Source organism: Triticum dicoccoides, chromosome 3A, assembly GCF_002162155.2.
Source record: "Triticum dicoccoides isolate Atlit2015 ecotype Zavitan chromosome 3A, WEW_v2.0, whole genome shotgun sequence".
Lineage (NCBI taxonomy): Eukaryota > Viridiplantae > Streptophyta > Magnoliopsida > Poales > Poaceae > Triticum > Triticum dicoccoides.
This window is the reverse complement of record NC_041384.1, coordinates 244,590,237-244,611,460: the sequence shown is the minus strand read 5'-3', so window position 1 is coordinate 244,611,460 and position 21,224 is coordinate 244,590,237. Positions and strand designations below refer to the sequence as shown.

At 46.9% G+C, this 21,224-nt stretch overlaps 1 protein-coding gene across 9 annotated transcripts in view; it reads right to left on the bottom strand.

Annotated features, from left to right (window-relative positions):
- LOC119268002 overlaps window positions 1-21,224 on the bottom strand; it is a 32,152-nt gene that overhangs the window by 5,997 nt on the left and 4,931 nt on the right. For 5 of the 9 annotated variants that reach the window (XM_037549481.1, XM_037549483.1, XM_037549482.1 and 2 more), the window contains one exon: window positions 17,937-18,329. The gene's annotated coding sequence lies outside the window, so the exon portion shown is untranslated. Of the gene's footprint in view, window positions 1-8,365; window positions 8,416-9,654; window positions 9,701-12,555; window positions 12,578-17,689; window positions 18,330-21,224 lie in introns of those variants that run through there. The other 4 variants (XM_037549479.1, XM_037549480.1, XM_037549485.1 and 1 more) reach the window with 4 other exon arrangements.

The following is a 21,224-nucleotide window of genomic DNA, read 5'->3' as shown; positions in this document are numbered from 1 at the left end:
ATGGGTCTCATGACCCAACAATCAGAGCAAACAAGTCAAGGCACAAGCGGAAGCTATCATGTCTGAGTACAGACATCTATAAATGAAAAAGGCTGAGAAGCCTGACCATCTACCAGATCCTGCTGAGGGCACAAGATCGTAGCTGAGGTAACAAGCTAAACGTCGAAGTCCACGTGGAACTACTAGTGAGACCGAAGTCTCTCTGCAAAAACATAAAATAGGCAAACGTGAGTACAAATGTACCCAGCAAGACTTACATCAGAACTATCTACATATGCATCATTATCAACAAAGGGGATGGTGGAGTTTGACTGCAGCGAGCCAGCTTTGACTCGGTGGCTATCCTGAACTACGACTGCAAGTAACTCTTTGAGGTGGCGCACACGAGTCCACATATTCACCAACCAATACACCACTATGGATCCGCTCCCGTCTCCCTACGAGAACGCCATCCATAGCACTCACGCTTATCTTGCGTATTTTAGAGTATCCACTTTCACTTGTCTATGAACTATGCAATGGGGTCCAAGTTTCCATATCCGAGGAATCCGGCTATTCGAATAGATGATGATAACCCTGCAGGGGTGTACTTCTTCACACACGCTCTCGCCACTTACCGCCCTGTACACGTCATGTACCTCGGCAACCTTCAAGCGAAAGCCGGGCGAGGGAGTCGGCCACGACCTGACTAACCGAACAAGTCTCTAGTCCAGGTTTATCGCCTATTCGGGTTCCATCCGCAAGGAGATCCGGCCGGGGTGTCGCTTACGGCCCCAAACGATGTGTGCAGGGTTCCCAAGCCCACCAACCGGGTGCCACTTGGTACATCGTGCCACTGTGCCTAGTCTGTCCCAAGCCCACCTGTACCGGGTGCCACTTGGTAGACTACTAACACTGCCTACAAACACCAGAAACTAGTTGCAACTCCTGGACAGAGATCAAGTTGATTAATAAGTCGAGAGGGCTTGGAGCGCCCGGAGCCCAATGTGTGGTAGTAACTGATCATGGATCACAAACACAGAACTCAGTTCCTGAGGACGGCTGCAATGAGACAACCCACCATGTACTCCTACATGGCCTCTCACCGCTACCTTTACCAAATCGTGTTCACACACTTAGCTCACACACAGTAGGACATGTTCACACGCCTCTGATTCATCCCCGATGAATCAGACCTGACTCAACTCTAAGCAGTAGCAGGCATGACAAACAAGCATGAATGAGTAGGCACATCAGGGCTCAAACAACTCCTACTCATGCTAGTGGGTTTCATCTATTTACTGTGGCAATGACAGGTCATGCAAAGGATAAAGGGTTCAGCTACCGCAGCAAGTATCAAATATGTCGTTGTTGTCCTAATGCACTAAAAGAGAGCAGGAGCGAGAGAGTGGGATTTTATCGGAATGAACAAGGGGGTTTTGCTTTCCTGGCACTTCTGAAGATAACATTGAGTCTTCATCAGTGTCAACGATCACATCATCGGTATCACGTCTATCGAGAGGGGACAAATACCGGCAAATACAGAAAACACGATCAATGCAATGCACAATATGATGCATGCTATGACATGGCAATATGAATGTGTTTTGGGCTAATGCACCTAAAACCAGATTAAATGAAGTTGGTTTGAATCTAAAATTCAAATTCAAACTCCATATATGATTAATTAAATGCCCTTTATATGATTTGTGCTAAACAGTAGTGATAAGTTGTTCTAACATGCATGAAAATGGTATAGATGGATTCCTTGAATTTTTCTGATAATTTTTCATATATAATTTATTTAATTTGGAGTTACGGTTGAATTTCTATGATTTTTAGAAGTTTTTACAATTTCCTGAATTATAATAAATCCAGAAAATGGTTTATTGCGTCAGCCCCACGTCACAGTGACGTCAGCAGGGTCAACTGGGCTGGCTCGGTCAAACCTGACATGTGGGGTCCACACGTCAGTGACACAGGAGCTAATCCCGGTCAAACCCAGCGCTGACTGGGGTTTGACCAGGGGTGGGGCCCGCTGTCAGTGGCCTAGGGGGTTGGTTAGTGTGGGGGGGGGTTAGCCGCTAATGATGCCCACGTCATCATCGCCGGACTTACGCCGGCGGCGACCAAAATGGCGGCGGCAACGCGCCGAACTTGCGCTAAAGGCGACGGAGGCGGCGGCTGAGGGCACCAGGGCATAGCCCTCGCTCTTGCGCATCCAGAGAGCCAAATGGGAGGGGTTGGGGTGGTTCGAGCTCGCCGGGGTCGAGCTCGTGGCGGCGGCCGGCGTTCGGGAGCAGCCGAGTATGGTGCTAGAGGGCACGGGAGGCGGAGCTACTGGTAGCTGCAGGTTCGTGGAGGCGCGCTGAGCACACTGGTGTACTCGGGTGAGAGCTCCAGTGGCTGCCGTGACGGCGGCGACGAGGTCAGCGGCGGCCGGAGATCGGGCCAGCACGGCGCAGTGGCTGCAGCGCGTTAGCCAGAGAGCAGAGGAGCGCGTCGGGACCCTGGGGACCTGGGGAGCACGCGGGAGCTACTGGAGCGAGCGGAAGAGCGCCGGGACGCGAGGTTCACCGGCAATGGCGATGGCCGGAGCTCGGTGCTTGCGGGGAAGGCGGCTACGGCACGGGAACGAGCAGAAAAGGAGGGGGAAAACGAAGAAGATCTTACGGCGGTCCTGGAGATCAGCACGGGAGGCTCGGGGACGGCCTGGCTGCAGCCAATCGACGACGGAGAGGTCCGGCGACCGGCGGTGAAGAAGATGGCGATTGCGTTGCTTCGGTGCCTCCGGGCTCGCGAGTTTCACCGGAGAGGAGCCGCTCGAGGTAGCAGAGGCGATGGACGACTCGAGGAGGCGAGGCGTGCGCGGTGGCTACAGATACGGTTGACGGCTGCGAGAGAGAGGGCAGCAGGGGAGAGAGGAGCCGACAGGGAGGAAGTGAGAGGGGGTCGGGGGTGTCGTGGCGTCGCGGAAGGCGACCAGGGCGACGAGGGGGTAGCCAGGCAGGCAAGGAGGAGCTGGCGCGGCTCGCCTGCGCGTCGGGCACGCAGCTGCTTCGGGGCGAGGGGAGGAAGACGACGGAGGGTAGCGGTGGCGGGCTGGGCCGGCCAGGTGGGGGAGCTGGGCCGGTCCTGTTGGGCCACCAGGTAAGCGCCAGGTAAGATGCTTTGCTCTTTTTTTTTATATATATTTGTTCTGTTTTCTTTATTTAATTCTTTTGCCACTGTTTGAATTAAAAATAATAATTCAAACAATGCCAAAGCTCCTCTGAATATTTTTATATTGCTAGATGGACTTTTCCAAAAGCTTATAAAATATTTCAGGGGTATTTGAAATTATATTCTAGTTATATGAATATAATTCAGATTCAAATAGCTAATGATTTAAATTCAAAGTCCCAAAAATAAATCCTTTTAAAATGTTCATTATTTTTGGTTTGCAATCAAAACCCTTGCCAAAAATATTAAACATCTAAGAGGAGCATTTTGGAACAATGAATGAGATTTTAGGGTTTTTGCCCTTATTTATTTAGGGTTTTGAGGCTTCTGACTTCCTCAGTTCAAGTTTTAAAAATTTAAACATGATGCACGGATGGAAGCAAGCACAGAACAGGTCAGAGCTAGGGATGTGACAACTCACCCCCACTAAACAAGAATCTCGTCTCGAGATTCAAGCGTAGGGTAAGGTGAAGGGTAACGCAGACTAGTATAATCTTCAAGATCCCGGTTGCACTTCAGTTGAACGTTGATTCGATCACCATCATTGTCTTCGAGTCTTGCTCTGAGAAATCCTGCCAACATGACATGGAGGGAAGAAGGAGACTCTAGAAGGGTCGATCTTCTCGAAGATCGAACAACTCACGGAATGAGACATAGGACCATCTCTCGGGTTGAGACACGAGATACACATCAAGAGGGGTGGAGAGGAACGGATGACGAAGGTTCACTAGGTGGACAACGATTCCACACCTAAGAAGGTGGTGAACGGTTGTCAACGTAGCGAGGAGTTGAGTTGCCATGATACCACAACGAGACACCTGGAGGAGGGTGATTCGTAGATTATTATCTTAAGTGGCAAAAAGAATTACCTTTGATATAGAGATCATTGAAACTCTCTATATCAGCCTAAGGCAAATCACAGCGATCGATTGGCGGGGGTCGGTAGAATGGCATACCCGGACTTGGATGATGTGGATTACCTTGTTGAAGACAACGTAATGAATGAATTTGCTTACCACCGGAAATGGAAGAGACCCATGGTAGAATGGCACATTGACGGTGCAAGCTAGGAACAAAATGCAAATGCTGGGAATGATTCTGGTAACTGGGGAAGAACCCAACAACAGAGAGTGAATTCACTGTTTGAAAAGATCATAGCATTGCCGAGGAAACTGAGAGCAATCCCAGTTAGAGATGATAACACGTAGCGCTTGTGCGTGCTCTCAAGAACTTGAGCATTTCCATATTCATCAAGGTTTTACCAACATCCGTGTCAAGGATCCTGGCAACACAACTTACTACCATGAGGAATAGCGATGGACGATGCAGATGCAAAGGAGGATAATACTATCTCAGATTTCACCTTAGCGAGCCAAGGAACAAAATCTGGACGATCGACCGAGAGACATTTAGCACTCCGCTTCTAATGTTCTCCTCGATGTGCTAGCGTATCCCATTCATAGATATGGTTTGATAACTAGAACATCAAGTAAAAGGTCGGACTTCGGGAACACCAAAAATCCATAGGGGCAACTAGGGAGTAAACCCTACGAAATCCCTATGAGGAGGTGGCCAACTTCATCAATCAAGATATTATAATAACAGGTCTTCCGGCTGGGTGTGTTGGCCACGACATCCACTTTACCGGTTACCGCGCGACCAATATTATAATTCTTGGGAAATATTCCAACCATCATATCTGCCTGAGATTCAGATCTGGTTGGTGTCAGGATATTCCAGACTCATCGAGTCCAGGAAGAAAAAAAATGAAAGTTTGCAACACAAATCGACGAGATGACGTTGCGGGATTCTCGGAAAATGAACTACGATAGCAAGCTCCAAAACATGAGCTGGTTCTGCTACAAACATGTGAACACGTTGTCCCAGACAAGCATGCCCACATGGTAGTCTTACAATAAAACACTACCGAGTTCTGGTTGGAAGTCATCATCGAGGATATCGAAGTCTTTACGCAAGTCCATGGATTAGATCCCAAGCATAGACTTCTTTTCCTTGAACAAGTCAATCAGTGACTTGGTGTGCTAGGAATACATATAGATTGAAGGTTGCAAGTCTTCAAACCACAGCATTCTTCGCACGTGTGCATGACTGATTTGGAATGATTCCAAAGAAAGCAACATTGACTTTCTCGAATCCACGGCGGCAACTTGCATCAGATGCACATGAATTAAAGGAAGTCACTACCTTCATCCAAACATATGCTTTATGAGCTAGCATGAACAAATGCTTTTAAAAGTTTCCAACACTAGCTTAATGTTCAGCAATATTATGGAGAAGACAAGGATGTTGTCAATGGGCACAACAACAATTCATCTGGGTTTCCTTTTAAAAGGAATTCCATAGTTAAGTGAACAAGTGATAGCATTGGTCAGACCAAAGATGTAATGGTGTATGCTCGAGGGATCAACCACGAATAAGACAACATTACGAGCATCGTTGGTACTGATTTGATTTGACGATAGCCCACACTCAAATCAAAGGATTGATAAGACAATAGGTCCAGCAACTGATCACAAGGACCAATCGATGAAGATATCATCTTTCTTCAACACACACACACAAAAAGATATCCCTTAACATGAACTAAGTTAGGCAAGCTTTTATCTTCCAACCCTCCAAGTTGTCGTTTAGCTTAACCAACTAGCTCAGGGATATCTAACACCGATTCTTGGAGAGAGGGTGGTTCACAAGAAACCAACTTGATCACGAACTCAACACAGCGGTCAGGTGACAACCCGGTAACACTTCCGAGAAGACATTTAGAAAATCACGAACCACCGGTATGTTACTAAGCTCGAGAACAATCTTGCTTTTGAGGGCAAGACGATATGATCAAATGGGTGAGGACCTGACAAGATCCTAACTCATCAATCGAAGGGTGCACCAAAATAAGGACTAGGTAGCACGATCAATCTTAGAATGATGATTCAATAACCAACACACTAAGAATGAATTTATTGTCCTTTAACTACCCAGCAACGAGGTTGCTAGGCGTATTGATTTCACACATCACAATTCATTTGTCGGTATTCCGGTTGTATCAACACGAAGACCGAGGAATGACTAATGATGGCAAGAAGTATCACTATGTCAAGAATTCACAAAATGTGGTGCAATTCTCATGAAATTCCTGTCATAAAGAAGGTAATACTTCAGGGTAGAGCAGACCAGAAGCTAGATTGGCATTTTGATCTGCGGAGCACAACTTCTTTGACCCAATCCTGGATATGGAAGAGGTACTGGAGTTTGTTTCTCCTAGTCATTCTGCGATAGAATGGCTTGACGGACCACAAGAGTAATAGGCATCGATAGACGAACGCACGCATACTCTTGACAATCAATTGATAGACGAGGGTCAGAATGCAACTAAAGAGAGACAACTCAAAAGAACATATAACTTTCTGGGTTGTGGATACATGGGTTGGTATGCCGAACAAAGTTCAACATAATTCTTCCGAATAACCCATGCAGAAAGGTTGAGCTGGCAGAGTCACAATATAGCATGGAGAACTCATAGAGGGCCTGTTGTGATCTTTTGGTCCAACAAACTTCTGCCATAATGGTTCATGGTATTTGGAAGAACGATATACCACGGACCTCGAGGACTATCGCAAAGTTACTAATATCCTGAAGGAACTAGTAAACACTATCAACATGAAGTAAGTAGAGTGAATCTCGGGTTCAAGAACCCAGGAATAGAATACCTACTACTAAGTAGCATCACGGGATGCTTTCGAGAATGATGGCCAGAATCATCACACTGGGAACACAAATCATGGCTAAATTACTAGATGATCCCCTAAGACGCCTAGGGTCATAATACTAGCTCCAACATATATGTCAAGGCAATAAAGTACCTCAACTCACTGATTTGTGTGATTAATCTGACCAAAGGCACATCGGAAACAGGAGGAAGGGATTTGCAAATGCATCCGACTATTTAGAAACCTGGGATGACTCGGACAGCATAACGGCTGTAAATGCTCAGAAAAGATTTGAGACATTCACAAAAATGGTGGCATAACCACTCGGAAGCACAATATCAAGGTTTCGAGATCAACAATTAACATACAGAAGTAGTAAGAACTGAACTGAGACTTAAATCCAACAATCTATAAGTCTACGGATTAGTAACACGTGATCCTGATAGAAAGAAAAGATAGCCTAGTTCTTAATCCCCGCAGGAGAGATAAGATGACTCAGATCAGAAGGCATAAGGTATAAGGAGTAAAAAGAGCCTTACGTTCCATCCCACAATCAATTCCCTTATATAACTAAAGAATTTCTAGACTCAACTTCGACCAGTTTGGCTTGGTAATCCTACAGGCAGTCAAGCTCTGATACCAACGCTGTCAGAACCCCGACTCGATGTCACATTGATCTAGCCGGTAACACCTCATATCACTTTGCGGCCTCACGCACGGTATCCCACGGGTGTCGCCTTACCTTTGCCCGGGACCGTTTGCGCCTTTTGGCTCACGTATATGATAGTGTCGCTAGCATCCATATGATAAGGAGCCCGGGCTGACATGACTAGTCGTAAACCCAAAGTGGCACAGACTTACAGGGACAGGCATTCATGACCCAGCTTCGAACGTGTCGGTCATCAGCAAGTGGGTCCGGGCTGTAGCACTAGGCTAGCAGGACTCCGGTAAACCGGGCTGTAGCGGGCTAACAGGACTCCGGTACTCAAAGCGTGACATTTCCCCGAAGGGACAGACACAGGAACGAAGAAGGACACATGCCGGCCAGCCTAAGTGTTCCAGAGCAGTAGCAAGCTACCATGGCTCAGCGGTAACACTAGGAGACATTTCCCGGTAAGAGAGGCTACTAAAGATAAACAACTAGATAGTCAGATCCCACACATACCAAGCATTTCAATAACATACACACAATATGCTCGATATGTGCAATACAACATGGCATCACAAAATGACTCTACGACTCAAGTAGTTTATTCAATAGGCTCCGAGGAGCGAGACATTACAAACATGGGTCTCATGACCCAACAATCAGAGCAAACAAGTCAAGGCACAAGCGGAAGCTATCATGTCTGAGTACAGACATCTATAAATAAAAAAGGCTGAGAAGCCTGACCATCTACCAGATCCTGCTGAGGGCACAAGATCGTAGCTGAGGTAACAAGCTAAACGTCGAAGTCCACGTGGAACTACTAGTGAGACCGAAGTCTCTCTGCAAAAACATAAAATAGGCAAACGTGAGTACAAATGTACCCAGCAAGACTTACATCAGAACTATCTACATATGCATCATTATCAACAAAGGGGATGGTGGAGTTTGACTGCAGCGAGCCAGCTTTGACTCGGTGGCTATCCTGAACTACGACTGCAAGTAACTCTTTGAGGTGGCGCACACGAGTCCACATATTCACCAACCAATACACCACTATGGATCCGCTCCCGTCTCCCTACGAGAACGCCATCCATAGCACTCACGCTTATCTTGCGTATTTTAGAGTATCCACTTTCACTTGTCTATGAACTATGCAATGGGGTCCAAGTTTCCATATCCGAGGAATCCGGCTATTCGAATAGATGATGTTAACCCTGCAGGGGTGTACTTCTTCACACACGCTTTCGCCACTTATCGCCCTGTACACGTCATGTACCTCGGCAACCTTCAAGCGGAAGCCGGGCGAGGGAGTCGGCCATGACCTGACTAACCGAACAAGTCTCTAGTCCAGGTTTATCGCCTATTCGGGTTCCATCCGCAAGGAGATCCGGCCGGGGTGTCGCTTACGGCCCCAAACGATGTGTGCAGGGTTCCCAAGCCCACCAACCGGGTGCCACTTGGTACACCGGGCCACTGTGCCTAGTCTGTCCCAAGCCCACCTGTACCGGGTGCCACTTGGTAGACTACTAACACTACCTACAAACACCAGAAACTAGTTGCAACTCCTGGACAGAGATCATGTTGATTAATAAGTCGAGAGGGGCACTTAAGCATTCCAATGTGTGGTAGTAGCTGGTCATGGATCACAAACACAGAACTCAGTTCCTGAGGACGGCTGCAATGAGACAACCCACCATGTACTCCTACATGGCCTCTCACCGCTGCCTTTACCAAATCGTGTTCACACACTTAGCTCACACACAGTAGGACATGTTCACACGCCTCTGATTCATCCCCGATGAATCAGACCTGACTCAACTCTAAGCAGTAGCAGGCATGACAAACAAGCATGAATGAGTAGGCACATCAGGGCTCAAACAACTCCTACTCATGCTAGTGGGTTTCATCTATTTACTGTGGCAATGACAGGTCATGCAAAGGATAAAGGGTTCAGCTACCGCAGCAAGTATCAAATATGTCATTGTTGTCCTAATGCAGTAAAAGAGAGCAGGAGCGAGAGAGTGGGATTTTATCGGAATGAACAAGGGGGTTTTGCTTGCCTGGCACTTCTGAAGATAACATTGAGTCTTCATCAGTGTCAACGATCACATCATCGGTATCACGTCTATCGAGAGGGGACAAATACCGGCAAATACAGAAAACACGATCAATGCAATGCACAATATGATGCATGCTATGACATGGCAATATGAATGTGTTTTGGGCTAACGCACCTAAAACCAGATTAAATGAAGTTGGTTTGAATCTAAAATTCAAATTCAAACTCCATATATGATTAATTAAATGCCCTTTATATGATTTGTGCTAAACAGTAGTGATAAGTTGTTCTAACATGCATGAAAATGGTATAGATGGATTCCTTGAATTTTTCTGATAATTTTTCATATATAATTTATTTAATTTGGAGTTACGGTTGAATTTCTATGATTTTTAGAAGTTTTTACAATTTCCTGGAATTTCCTGAATTATAATAAATCCAGAAAATGGTTTATTGCGTCAGCCCCACGTCACAGTGACGTCAGCAGGGTCAACTGGGCTGGCTCGGTCAAACCTGACGTGTGGGGTCCACACGTCAGTGACACAGGAGCTAATCCCGGTCAAACCCAGCGCTGACTGGGGTTTGACCAGGGGTGGGGCCCGCTGTCAGTGGCCTAGGGGGTTGGTTAGTGTGGGGGGGGTTAGCCGCTAATGATGCCCACGTCATCATCGCCGGACTTACGCCGGCGGCGACCAAAATGGCGGCGGCAACGCGCCGGACTTGCGCTAAAGGCGACGGAGGCGGCGGCTGAGGGCACCAGGGCATAGCCCTCGCTCTTGCGCATCCAGAGAGCCAAATGGGAGGGGTTGGGGTGGTTCGAGCTCGCCGGGGTCGAGCTCGTGGCGGCGGCCGGCGTTCGGGAGCAGCCGAGTATGGTGCTAGAGGGCACGGGAGGCGGAGCTACTGGTAGCTGCAGGTTCGTGGAGGCGCGCTGAGCACACTGGTGTACTCGGGTGAGAGCTCCAGTGGCTGCCGTGACGGCGGCGACGAGGTCAGCGGCGGCCGGAGATCGGGCCAGCACGGCGCAGTGGCTGCAGCGCGTTAGCCAGAGAGCAGAGGAGCGCGTCGGGACCCTGGGGACCTGGGGAGCACGCGAGAGCTACTGGAGCGAGCGGAAGAGCGCCGGGACGCGAGGTTCACCGGCAATGGCGATGGCCGGAGCTCGGTGCTTGCGGGGAAGGCGGCTACGGCACGGGAACGAGCAGAAAAGGAGGGGGAAAACGAAGAAGATCTTACGGCGGTCCTGGAGATCAGCACGGGAGGCTCGGGGACGGCCTGGCTGCAGCCAATCGACGACGGAGAGGTCCGGCGACCGGCGGTGAAGAAGATGGCGATTGCGTTGCTTCGGTGCCTCCGGGCTCGCGAGTTTCACCGGAGAGGAGCCGCTCGAGGTAGCAGAGGCGATGGACGACTCGAGGAGGCGAGGCGTGCGCGGTGGCTACAGATACGGTTGACGGCGGCGAGAGGCGTGCTCGGGGCTGCGAGAGAGAGGGCAGCAGGGGAGAGAGGAGCCGACAGGGAGGGAGTGAGAGGGGGTCGGGGGTGTCGTGGCGTCGCGGAAGGCGACCAGGGCGACGAGGGGGTAGCCAGGCAGGCAAGGAGGAGCTGGCGCGGCTCGCCTGCGCGCCGGGCACGCAGCTGCTTCGGGGCGAGGGGAGGAAGACGACGGAGGGTAGCGGTGGCGGGCTGGGCCGGCCAGGTGGGGGAGCTGGGCCGGTCCTGTTGGGCCACCAGGTAAGCGCCAGGTAAGATGCTTTGCTCTTTTTTTTATATTTGTTCTGTTTTCTTTATTTAATTCTTTTGCCACTGTTTGAATTAAAAATAATAATTCAAACAATGCCAAAGCTCCTCTGAATATTTTTATATTGCTAGATGGACTTTTCCAAAAGCTTATAAAATATTTCAGGGGTATTTGAAATTATATTCTAGTTATATGAATATAATTCAGATTCAAATAGCTAATGATTTAAATTCAAAGTCCCAAAAATAAATCCTTTTAAAATGTTCATTATTTTTGGTTTGCAATCAAAACCCTTGCCAAAAATATTAAACATCTAAGAGGAGCATTTTGGAACAATGAATGAGATTTTAGGGTTTTTGCCCTTCTTTATTTAGGGTTTTGAGGCTTCTGACTTCCTCAGTTCAAGTTTTAAAAATTTAAACATGATGCACAGATGGAAGCAAGCACAGGACAGGTCAGAGCTAGGGATGTGACACCTCTGCATTTCATCGCCTTCCTCATCCCCATCAGCAACACCAGAACCAGCTAATATTATCGACTGAATATTCTGCCCAGTATCATGACCACAAACATTGTCCAGCATGTAGTCTGAATCCTTCTCGGTTTGGCTAGGATCCACATCCGGTGGTTGTGACCCGGATAAATGAATCTCGTTAGCAACTCGACTACCCTGGCCGGGTTCATACCCCACATGGAGTTGTACGGTATTCTCCTCCTTCGCCACTGGCTGCACTAGGACATATGGGTGGATTCTTCGGTCTCGGCAACGACTTAACAGGGTCAACCAATGCTGGCTCCTATCTATCGGCATCAACTCCCACTTGACATTTTTACAGGATTTGGTCCACAATGCATGAATACTGACGAAACATACTTCAGAATCCAACCCAAAACTAGTAGTCAACCAGTGCTTCAACTGTCTAATGTCCACTCTGTTCGGGTCTGAAAGTGTCATGACGCCATTTTTAAACTCGCTAAGATCAACCCCCAACTCAATATATCGAACATTACCAGGGCCATAGTAAACAGTCAAATTTACTGATACAGACATTTTCACCTGTCAGACATTGCCACCTTCTAATTAATCGCAATGAAAAAATTGTTACCGGCTACACTAACTATCCACTAAAATGCCAACACAAACCAATTAACACTAATAAAATGTGACGCGTGATTATACCTTCGACGCGTGTGGCCACCTCACGAAGAACTTGCACCAACAGACACCACCAACGCCACCCCCTCGGCGGCACGAAGCTGCACCTCCTCCTCACCAGCCAAACCGCCTCCTCCTCCTCAGCCCATCATGGCCTCTCCTCCTCACCCCATCATGACTCCACCTCACTTGTACGCACAAATAGCTATCCCATTGCAAAAAAATGACCGTAGGCCGATGGAGATGGCTACGATCTACCGTTTCTGTGCTTTGGATTCAAAAATAGGTGGAGAAACGAAGAGATCAGCGAGGGGGGCAATGTACAGAGAGGAACGAGAGAGACAGAGGAAGAACAGCGAGAGGAGAAAGAAGATGTCGCTCGGGCCTTATCCGCTACTCTTCGGCCACTGGTAAGCCGAAGACCTCTTCGGTCGCTGGCTGGCCGAAGAGGCCCATCTTCGGTCTCTGGCTGGCCGAAGAGGCCCGTCTTCGGCCTAGTTCGCGCACGCTTCGGCCTGGCTTAACCGAAGACGTGTCTTCGGGCTTCCGTAGGCCAAAAAGGTCCACTTCGGCCAACCATTGACCGACGGGCCGCTAGTTTTGCAAATAACGTATCGACACTGCTAGTTTCCGAAATTGCTATAAAAACGTGCTACTTTTGAAAAAAAAAGAGGAACACTATCCTGAAGTGTATGACAACTTTAGTGATTGTGGAGTTGCTGACTTTGTTGGGCAGAAGCTCACAAAGTGGAACGAGGAGCTCATCATGCAATTCTACTCCACGGCACACTTTTATCCAGATGGGAGGATCACATGGATGTCTGAGGGTACGAGGTACCAATCAACTGTTGAGGAATGGGCAAAGTTGATCAATGCCCCAGAGGAGCAAGCAGATGACTTGGATATCTATGCCAAGAAGAAAATGGATCATAACTCAATGTCCAACATGTACAAGGAAATTCCCAATGAAGCTCTTGACACTTTCAAATTTGGCTCAGTGCATTATCTTCTGTCAGGGCTGCCAACCATCAATTGGATATTGAGGCACACCTTATTGCCCAAGTCTGGAGATCACAAGATGATCAGAGGCCATGCAATCAACTTGCTACATGTATTTGATGTGCCACAGAAATTCAAGGTCATGAGCCTCATAGTAGAGACTATCAAAAGGACTGCAGCAGATCAGAAGAGGAGTTGTGGTTATGCCCCTCAAATTCAGGAGCTCATCAACTCCAAGATGGGCACGGGCATATATTTATTGGACAAGGAACACCTGCCCATCCGTCCAGATTTTGAGGATAATCAAGTTGTAATGACTGAGAATGAGCCATCATCAGTTCAAGCACAAGCAAAGAAGGAGAAGGCAAGGAAGGAGAAAGCTGCCAAGATGCCAACTCAAGAGGAGGCATCTGAGTATTTCTTGAAAACCAAACAAAAGCAGCTTGGTTACCTGATTGCATCCACCCTGCGGATTGAGAAAGGATTAGCCACTCTAACTCAAAATCAGGCAAGCCTAGAGAGAATCATGGAACAAAAGTTATATGACTTGAATGTCAAGGTGACAGAAATTCAGACTGCAGTGGAGCAGCTTCAAGACGATATGCAGGAGAGGAAAGGGAAGACAACCACTGATGCCTTTGCCAGAGTGCCACGAGGTCGTCTGCAGTGCCAGTTCCTGACACAAGAGCAACTGCCTCAGCTCCAGCCGTAGCACCAGCCCAACCTGCTCCAGCGTCTACTTCAGCTCCAACTCCAGCGTCTACTTCAGCATCTACAGAAGCCTTCGTTCTTGGAGTGATCCGGACTCCACCACCACCTGAAGATCAAGCCTGAGCGTCGATCTAGCACTATGCATTTTCTAAGAACTTTTTTGGTAACTTGTTGCCAAAGGAGGAGAAAAATGTATAGATCATAGGCTTCGAGAGAGAGTGTTGCTTTTCTCTCTTGCTTTATTTGGTGGTTTTTCAAACTTGTTTGTTTTTGAGTGCTTGAGATACTATGCTCGTGAGACATTGATGATCATGTGTTTGATCATAAGCTACACTTAATGTTTGATTAATGTTATTATCTTATCTATCTTATGTGATCATTCACTATTCTTGGTGATGAGTGCATGTATTTCATTCTTATCATTTTAAGCGCTCCACCAAGATGTATGTGACATGGAAGAGTAACCCACGACTCTAACTCCTTGTGCATTTGCAGTACAAAGCAAATTTTAAATATGCACAAATTTAGGGGAAGCTCTTACTTAGCACATACTTCTCAAAGCGACGATATATTTCATGCTTATTATCATTTGTCGAAGCTTTAATCTATATGTTGTCATCAATTACCAAAAAGGGGAAGATTGAAAGTGCAACTATCCCTAGGTGGTTTTGGTAATTCATAACAACATATAGCTCATTGAGCTAATGGTATTCCAAGATGATTATTTCAGGAAAGCTCAATGATTGGCATGGCATGGATGTGAAAGTGGAACCCTCAAAATGCTAAGGACAAAGGATTGGCTCAAGCTCAAAAGCTCAAGACTCTTCATTTTATATTTTAGTGATCCAAGATCACATTGAGTCTTTAGGAAAAGCCAATACTATCAAGGAGGAATGAGCTGTTGCTTAATGAGCCTCTTGCTTCATGTGCTTAGTGATATGCTCCAAAACCCTCAACTATTTTCCCATATCCACATATGACCTAAACCCTAAGCCAAACTCGGTCCTACCGATTCTTCCTATCCGGCGCCATCGAGTTTCACTTGTCATAAGCCACTGCCAAACCCTAGCAATTCGGTTCTACCGATAGGGATCTCGGTCTCACCGAGATGGGATTGCAAACTCTCTATTTCCCTTTCGTAACTTTTCGGTCCCACCGAAAGAGCGAATCGGTCCCACCGAGATTGCAATGTAAATTCAGTGTTTCCCCTTTGTAACTTTTCGGTCTCACCGAAAGAGCAAATCGGTCCCACCAAGTTTGCCTGACCAACTCTCTGGTTAGCTAATTACCAAATTCGGTCTCACCGAGTTTGTGTAATCGGTCTCACCAAGATTACGTTATGCCCAAACCCTAACCATATCGGTCCTACCGAGTTGCATGTCAGTCCCACCGAAAATCTCTAACGGTCACTAGGTTTACATTTTCGGTCCGACCGAATTTGTTGATTCGGTCCCACCGAGATTGAAAAACTGTGTGTAACGGTTGAATTTTGTGTGGAGGCTATATATACCCTTCCACCTCCTCTTCATTCGAAGAGAGAGCCATCAGAACACATACACCATTCCAACTCATATGTTCTGAGAGAGAACCACCTACTCATGTGTTGAGACCAAGATATTCCATTCCTACCAAGCCTCTCCAAGTTGCTTTCCACTCAAATCTTTTTTCCACAAAATCTAAATCCTATGAAAAAGAGTTGAGTGTTGGGGAGACTATCATTTGAAGCACAAGAGCAAGGAGTTCATTACCTACACACCATTTGTTACTTCTTGGAGAGTGGTGTCTCCTAGATTGGCTAGGTGTCACTTGGGAGCCTCCGACAAGATTGTGGAGTTGAACCAAGAAGTTTGTAAGGGCAAGGAGATCGCCTACTTCGTGAAGATCTACCGCTAGTGAGGCAAGTCCTGTATGGGCGATGGCCATGATGGGATAGACAAGGTTGCTTCTTCGTGGACCCTTTGTGGGTGGTTGCTTCTTCGTGGACCCTTCATGGGTGGAGCCCTGTGTGGACTCGCGCAACCGTTACCCTTTGTGGGTGGAGCCCTGTGTGGACTCTCGCAACCGTTACCCTTTGTGGGTTGAAGTCTCCATCAACGTGGATGTAGGATAGCACCACCTATCCGAACCACGAGAAAAACATCCGTGTCTCCAATTGCGTTTGAATTCTCCAAACCCTTCTCTTTACATTCTTGCAAGTTGCATGCTTTACTTTCCGCTGCCAAAATACTCTTTGCGTGCTTGCTTGAATTGTGTGATGATTGCTTGACTTGTCCTAAAATAGCTAAAATCTGCCAAGAACTAAAATTGAGAAAAGGTTAAATTTTTATTTGGTCAAGTAGTCTAATCACCCCCCTCTAGACATAATTTCGATCCTACAAGTGGTATCAAAGCTTTGGTCTCCATTTGCTTTGATCTCCATAGCTTTTGGTGGTCATAGCCTTGGTTTCACAACCTAGGAGAGTATGGCGTCTAGCGAGGGAAATTATCACCGTAGAGGTCCCTACTTTGATGGTACTAATTTTGCTAGTTGGAAGCATAAAATGAAAATGCATATTCTTGGACATAACCCCGCCGTTTGGGCTATTGTGTGTGTTGGTTTGCAAGGTGACTTCTTTGATAGGAGAGAACCAAACCGTAAAGCTACCGCGGATGAGTTGAAGATGTTGCAATACAATGCTCAAGCTTGTGATATTCTCTTCAACGGATTGTGCCCCGAAGAATTCAACAAAATCAGCCGTCTTGAAAATGCAAAGGAAATTTAGGCGGGGTGGAATCTTCTGCTTCAGGTTAACAGCTTTACAGATTTAAAAAAATTAATGTATTTTCATGAAATGTTGGCTGTTTTGCATGAACACATTCTTGTTCTCTTGAAAATCTACATCTTTTCTGCCTCGAGTGGATCGATTTCAAGGCAGCAAGCATCAACACCGACCTAGTGCCTAAGATTGCCGTGTACTCTTCGGAGAAGATGGAGGACCTCATCACTTTGGTTGAAGAAGACCGGCAGAGGGCAGATGAGCACCGGAGATACAAGGTTAGGATTGGAATTACTAAACAAAGACAGCTCTGGCTTCATTTCGTTGGCTTCGAACCATAAAACAAAAATTCATTTCTCCCCTGGGTTGTGAAATTTACAGTCTGTCTGTTTTGTATTGCAGATAAGGCCATAGGGGAGCATGGGTGGGCTTCCTATGAGGTGGCTCCCGATGATGGCAGCGAGAGTGGGTGAAGATGCAACATCCAGCATGGTCGAAGTTGGAGAGGTGAGCAACCTGGTAAATATGTTTATGCAGACCAATGCACTCTGATCTATTTAGGTGATGGTCTATTCTGACATGTTTAATGTTCTGATATAACTGCAAGGGAAAGGATAACATAATGGCTATGATCGAAGACCATGTCATGCCAATGCTTATGGATGCTATGGTCAGGGTTGCAGCAGAGACAATTGAAGAAAACAAGAGCTCGGTTGTGGAGAGTATAATCATGTAGGTTGATGATCAAAAGAAGAAACTACAGTATTATTTTGGAAGCAAGCTGTACCCTAATGCTGTTAGCATGGCGCACGAAGCAGTGTGGGGCGGTGTGGGGCGGTCGCATTATTAACAAAATATTCGATATGTAGAACTATGAGTGCACTGATAGCTGATAGGAAAAAGTTCTAAAAATTGCAGACCGAGGAGGCAACATCTCACTTGTTGGCGCTGATGTAGGTTCTGGTGCTGGATCTTCTCGCAGAGAACCATCTGGATCAAGGAAATGATTCCGCAACCGAGGAGCTCCATTCTTTGAATTTCTGGAATGTAGGCTGTAGAGTGCATGACCATGAATTTGATTGGGGTTGACGTTTGCTTGCAGTTGCGATTGCTGGTGGGGAGGCAGGCGATAGCCGTTTTCATATTCCTTGGAGTGCAAAGGCGTGGGTTGGCGTAGAGGCTACACGCTTTGTCAACCCAGCTGATCAAGCTGATGCGTGTGCAAGCAGCGTCGCCATTGCATCGACGATGGCGCTGCCAGCCCTTGTTCCAAGTATTGCTGCTGAAAGTGATGACGAGGTTGCCCTGCATGATGAGGACATTGCATTCTGCCTGCGTTCAATGTTTGCATCCCTGGGTTAGTAAAAAAGAATCTGTAAAAATTGAAAAAACGAAGAAGGGAATTTGACTGATATTGTGGTAATATCAATTGTTCTAAAAAAATGTAATGATTTTGTTGCAGGCAAGGTAAGCGTTGGTCCTGAAGGGTTGGCTGCAAAAGCACCAAGCTGGGAGTGTGGCAGTCATTTATCAAATGATGAGGCGTACGCGTGAGAATTGGAACGGAAACTAGAAAAAAAAGGTGACAACAAGTCGTGGCACCCTTTATAGTGCTTGCAATTTCCAGAGAAAAAGATCTGATATCGTGTTTGTTCTCAACACAGAGGTTGACGCCAATGATCTAGCTGAGGACCCCCTGGCAGTTTCTGCATGCAAAGGCGCTGTTGCTACTCTGGTATCAACAGTGGAAGGTACGAAAAAACAAAACGCATTGGCCGTATGGACAACTGTATTGGTTGTTGCATGTTTTGAGAGTTTTTTGTGCCCCGGTAGTTGACTAACCTAATTTTGGAAAAAATTAACAGTGCCTGCTTATGGATCAAGTATGATGGTGGTCACGGGGATGGGGACACTTGCTCTGCTGAGAGTGTTGGGCGGTACGGCTGCATCGGCAGGACATCCTGGAGGAGATCGAAAGAGACCAGCCGAAGAAGGCGAAGATCCTTGGCCAAAGAAGGTGAGGTTTTTGTCTGACATTGTATCACGATCGACACCGGACATCGGCAACAAATCAAACACACGAGCGGTCGGGCACGAAGGCCATGGTGACCAGGCTGTCCCTGTTGAGCCGTTGTCCAGCAGTGCTACCGTTGGTGGGCCATCAGCAAGTGGGGCCGTACAACACATATGAAAACGTAAGCCCCCCGAGATTAGTTAAATGCACTTGATGTGGGTGTTGCATCAGCTTTGTTAGGAGTTTATTTAAAACTAATTGTTTTATTTCTGACTTTTTCCAGATGACAAAGGAAAAGAGGCTGTGGTGCCAGAGGATCCCGTTATGGAGGCGATCCGTAGAGCAATGGCTGGAGGTAAAGGAACCATAATCATCTTGACTCCCACACCAGGACGGACTGTGCAAAAATTAGCATCGCCTTATTAAAAAAATTAAGTGTGGTCTGGGTGTGAAGATGACTGACTCTTGCATTATGTGTGTGTGTTCTTGCAGGTGGACCAATGATTTCTGAGGGCAGGCAGCATGCTCCGGTGTGGGAAACAGAAGGTGCGTGTCGTAGCATCCTCTTGCTCTTTTTCCTATTTCTGAAATGAAGTCTGAATATTGCAAAATTTAGTTCTCGGTCATCGGGCTAATTGTCACCATACACAGCTCAAGTTCCGTCACATCTCTGTATGTTCATCAAACCCAAGGATGAGGTTAGAGAGAAGTACCCTGGGAGACTGGGACTGCACCCCGATGAACCTATAGGATGAGATGTAATGGGCTGGCATGATAAGATGAACAGGTGCTCATCCATGGAGTTGGCAAGGTAAATAAAAAATGCACATAAACTGTTTATAAAAATTCGGTCCCGGAGTGGTCTGAAGACTGTAGTCTAATCAAAATTATAAAATGGTGAAACATGGCAGGAAATGGTATTGTCACCCACACCCGGACAGGACCAACCTGACAGGGACCCAGATCCAGATTTACTTCGATCGTGATGGGGACCCTGATGTTGATCACATGGTGAATATGTGGTGGCTGGTGAGGAAGGAGGAGACAATTCTATTTGCTGGTTTGCCGGAACGCTTCAGGATGATACCAGATTTCAGGCTTGGTGTAAGTGAAACAGATTTAATGCTTGTTAGCATGTGCATTCGAGTTAGAAGAAAAGTTGAGGAACTAACATGAATCATGAAAAAATAATCTATTCACAGGACCGGCTAATGGAGGTAGAAAGAGCATCGGAGCTTGACTTCGGTGAAATTGCAACAATGATAACCGAAGAGCACACTGGAGTGAGGATTGAGGCCTGCCAGAATGTGAGATCTTGGACCTTTTATGGTTTAGCTGGCATAAGCCTCTAACTCTGCTGCCAAGTTTGGTGAACTTTTTTTGATTCTAACTTTGTATGCAAAACAACAACCGGCGCAGGTGATGCTGATACTTAAGCATCGGGATAGCTAGGCAGTGTATGCCATTGATCTTCAGAAAAAGAAGTGTCTTGTAATGGACCCAGTAGAGACGGACGAGTTGCCTCACGAAATGGAAGATAAGCACACGGCGAACGCAACAAGGGTGATATCTAATTTGAGACGTTGCATCCACGAGTGCATTCCTGCTGTTAGGGTGTCAACTGCAGGGTGGACATTGCAATTCAGCACTGGCATGCACCGCAGCTGCGACATGTAATTTTTTTGTCTCGATGGACTCCCATTTGTTCGGTTACTTGTGTCGTACATGATGCTGACTGTGTGACTAGGGAGGAAAGCTGGATATATGCGATGCACTACCTCCGGGACTACAATGGGGAGAAGGTTTCTGGACTGACTGATGTAAGTAGGAAGACTTTGGATGACATGACTTAATACTTGATTGTGCAGATTGTTTTAGTTGTCTATCCCTGCTGACTGCCCGGGATGTTGTTGGTTTATGTTTCAGAGGCAGATCGACTTCCTAGGGAAGTCTCTTGTTTACAAGATGGTGAGCATGAAGGAGAACAGGGCACGCCTCCCTTACTGCATGAAGGTCAACACCGAGTAGCGATGAGGGGATGGGCGTGGGAGGACGAACTTTTGGGCTGTAGAATGAGGATGAAGATAGTGAGGACAAGCAGAATTGTCTAAAATCCTCTTCGGCCTCAGGGATTTGAGTTTAAGATGCTCGCTGAGGTTGGTTTCGAGGGCAGACTTACTTTTTGGTTTGAGAATTGTGATGGAGTCAGTGAG